At 37.3% G+C, this 4,182-nt stretch overlaps 1 non-coding gene across 1 annotated transcript; it reads left to right on the top strand.

Moving 5' to 3' along the window:
* The first annotated feature begins 3,833 nt into the window (after positions 1 to 3,833).
* LOC149426067 (5S ribosomal RNA) lies at positions 3,834 to 3,952 on the top strand. The gene has a single exon (XR_016304675.1). It is a non-coding gene; the product is annotated as a 5S ribosomal RNA (ribosomal RNA).
* Positions 3,953 to 4,182: the final 230 nt, after the last annotated feature.

Below are 4,182 nucleotides of genomic sequence, written 5' to 3'. Positions count from 1 at the left end.
AGCCTTATATACGCCTGCTAGGCGTCCTCTCCTCGTCCTCTTTAGTGAATCCAGTGGCCCCACGGAAGCTAGCCGATGGTACCTGATTCACTAAGGTAAGTCCCGCCATTTTTTACTTTTTGGGTTATTTTTTTTTTTTATATTTACTCCACACAGGAGGCCCTGAAGAAAATAATTTCCCTCAGGGCCTATGTCATCTTTGGGGATGCTGTGTGGAGGGTCTTTTTGTGGAGAGGAAGGAGTGAACATGGGTCTTGAAGAGTCCCATGTTGTAGGAGGGAGGAAACACAGAGGCCGGCAGTTCGTTCCACAGCCGAGCTGTTGAACTTAAGAACGAATCGTAGAAGCGACCCGTTCTCATGTGACAAGTGTCAACTGTGTACAAATGTTGGGCGCGCGTTTGGCGTGTATCCCGACTACGCACCGGTGCCGAAGGGATCAATGACGCTAGTTCTTCAGAGCATCTTCCATTATAGTACGCCTGCAAGACGTACCTATGTTTAGGATTTGTGTAGCTTTAAACTAAGCTTATGTGTTTTTACTTTCGTTAATTTTTCGTACATTTCATGTATATTTTGACATTGTTTCAGATACCAATATATCACGGTGTAATATATTAAACACTGACGATATTTTGAAAATCTTAGACGAAGAAGATAGTATTTCTCTGGAAGAATTAGCTTCTGAAGACAAAGACAACCAATTTGTGAAAGACGTTCAAAGCGAAGATGAGAATAACTACGTAACTGAAGAGGCTTTCCCTTTACAAGAATATGCTCCTACTGAAGAAACCGACTCAAAGTTGCAGAAGCTGACCTTGCATCTGATTCTGCTCATGCTTCGCAATCTGCCAACTAATTGCGAATTCATTGTGTTCCTGGAAATACTTTTCGCTCTAAGAATGGACATGTTTGGTCAACTACTAAGGGTCAATCATCTCACAAAACTTCAGCTATGAATATAGTCCGCACCTCTAGAGGACCAGCTCAAATTACAAATTAACTCTAGTGGGCACTATTCAATCAAATAAGCGGGAAATCCCTGAACAATTGAAGAACTCCAGATCTCAACATGTTGGCAGTTCTACGTTTCGTTTTGATGCCCTCTGACACTTCTATCGTACAAGCCGAAACCTGCAAAGATGGTTTACCTTTTATCCTCTTGTGATAAAAATAATTAATAATTCAAGTAGCAAACCAGACGTGATTCATTTCTACAACCGAAAAAAAGGAGGAGTAGATTAATTTGATCAAATGTGCTCCTCAATATCGTGGAGCTGCAAAACTAATGGATGGTCAATGGCTGTATTCTATGGCATCTTGAGCATGGCTTTTGTCAATTCTGCAGTCATTTATGGCCACAAAATGATCAAATAAACCCTCAAACAGAAAAGAATTCGTTAAGCAACTCACTCAGATTCGGTCAAGCCTTTTATGGAGCACAAATTAGTGTGCTATAAGTGCAAAAAGTCAGTGCGTCCTGAGCACAAAGTTGATCGCTGTGTAGATTGCTCTAAAATTAAAAGTGTAATTCCTTTAATGTTCGCCCTAAGAATAAGTAATTAATGTTAAAAAAATATTAGATTATTTAAAAAAACATATGTTTAAGTTGATTTTTAGAAAGTGACTTTTTTGTTTGAATATAAGCATAATGTTTTGTTTTGTTGTAATGTGTGTAACCTGTGATGGTAGTTTTCATTGATTAACCTGTGTTTTATTATTAATTTATATACCAATCTTAACTTTCCATTGAAAATAGGACACAAGTAGGTATATTTTGGCCTACAGGCTGTAATTTATATGTGTACACCTCTGAGACGTAAGTTAAAGCTTTATGTACCTCTAAAATAGATTAGGCTTCTAGGGTTAAATGGATTGTCGAATTTAATGCACGAAAGTTTCTTTTTATACTAAAATATGTGTGATAACTTTCATTGTAATAACTACCTAACCAACACGCCGCTTTCCCGCAGAAGACGGACCGCCAAACAACTCTTGACACACACTCCTTTCCTCATTCACATTCATGCTCTTCCATTATTCTGACTCTTGACATGGCCCGACTAAAGTATCTGATTCTCTTAATCGTGCCACGTGTTCCTTGGGAGTCCTCAACTTCTTCTACCACTATCCTTACATTCCTTTCTTCATCTATTTGCTCTATATGTTCAAACCATCTAAGCGTACCTTTTTTAATTTTACTCATTACGCTTACATCAGCCTTGCATTCTTTGCGGATCTCCACATTTTTCACATGACCATACATGGTTTTACCACACACACCCCAGGGATCTCATTTCTGCAGCATTCAGTCTACTTTAGTTAAAATTTCTCGTTAATTAAACCACCCGCCGAAAGGATGTAAATAACTTTGTTAATTTAGCAAACACGTACTACTGAAAACCACTCAATTACACTCAACTTTTGTTTGCTTTAGAATAACGAAATTAACTAACATAAATATACAATTATATTCAATCTGCAGGTGGGATTAACCAGCAGTCGATCTAGAGTGGAGTACGTCGGGAGAAATTTGGATTTCAGAACAGAAAATTCAGCAATTTTAGTTAGAAAAATATTTTCTTTGTTTTGAATTAGGTAGGTATTCTATAAACGGTATATAGTTGTCGTCAAAAACAAAATGTCTGCCCATATCTGTGAGTGTCCCGGTGCGGGTTTGTTTTTTTTAAACATCTATTTGAATTTTACTTCTCTCTATGATATCGCATGACATAACAGCAGTTAACATACGAAATAAATGTCAGTCCAACCCGATCGCCACTTGGCGAGGTAAGTAGAGTTGTTCAATACTCAGTAAAACCATTTTTAACGTTTAAAGAGACATTTTAAAATTCATAAGTGATGGTAAAAAAAAAATATTTTTTACAGGATGAGTTTTTACAAAAAATCTAAAGTTATGCTCCGAGATTGATAAAATTTGCACACTTGACCTTTATGAATTCGAAAAACCACCCCCATCCTTCCTCTTTTCCCAACCCTTAAAGCAGACTTTTATAGAAATTCTTGATATTGTCCGAATGAGATTTTGAAAAAACCTCCCAATCTGGTTTTTTCGCCCTTTACAGAAAAATAAAGGACAGGTGACGCCAGGAACTCCAATTATTAATAATAAAACCTGCAACATGGAGAGCGGAACAAATTAACAAAGTCACTCAGCCGAGTAACCTCCATCCCTAACCCCTTACTCCGTTCCTAACTGTACTTAACCTACTGATTATTTATGTTTTTGGTTGAAAACATCGATAATGTCGCTGGAGACCAAAATTTCAGTTAAATTTTTTACTCCAAATAATATCAGAAGAAGAAAGTCAAGTATACCCTAAGGGGCATATAGCACGATGATAGTTACATACGTTTACTAAAAAGATATTAAATTAAGCTAAAACGGGCACTTTATGTGTAGATTGATATTTATATTTTCTTAAAACATTATTGTATTCAAAACACATTGTTGAATAAGTGAAAATGAAAGCAAAACTTTTTTTCAACCACTGCAGTCTGAGAGTCTACAGTCTAGACACTGAGATCAAAGAATAATACTAAAGTGCCTTCCACACATAATTTTAATTGAAACAAATGTTCAATTTAGCCCAATAGTCCAACGCTCCTTCCCACTAATATATTGGATGTTTATACCTCGATTAGGCAAATATCACGAAACACGCCTACAAGGGACTCCTTGTATTATTCTTTATTCTATAACTGAGATATTTAAGGAACATACATTAAATGTGAAATGGATGTGTTTTAAACTAAAAGTGATTCTTACTCGTAGGATTTACATCCATTTACAGCTTTTATATTAGATTTACAGCCAACGACCATACCATGTTGAACACACCGGTTCTCGTCCGATCACCGAAGTTAAGCAACATTGGGCGCGGTCAGTACTTGGATGGGTGACCGCTTGGGAACACCGCGTGCCGTTGGCCTTTTTTTTGACGGCCGGCATAGTCCAGTGGTAACGCATTGGACTGCCATTCCGAAGGTCGCGGGTTCGAACCCGGCGTGCGCAAATAAATTTTATTTGATTAATTTGTGTTATTTCACAATTAATTAATTAAAATAATATATAGTATATTTGCGGCACGTTCCAGAGTGGAAGATACTACCAGTATCGCCCTGGTGTAAGACCACCATTCAGAATTGAAACGTTGCTCTA

This window comes from Hesperophylax consimilis, chromosome 2 (assembly GCF_061612785.1).
Source record: "Hesperophylax consimilis isolate HC1 chromosome 2, BYU_Hcon_1.0, whole genome shotgun sequence".
Classification (NCBI taxonomy): Eukaryota; Metazoa; Arthropoda; class Insecta; order Trichoptera; family Limnephilidae; genus Hesperophylax; species Hesperophylax consimilis.
This window is presented reverse-complemented; position numbering and strand designations above follow the sequence as displayed.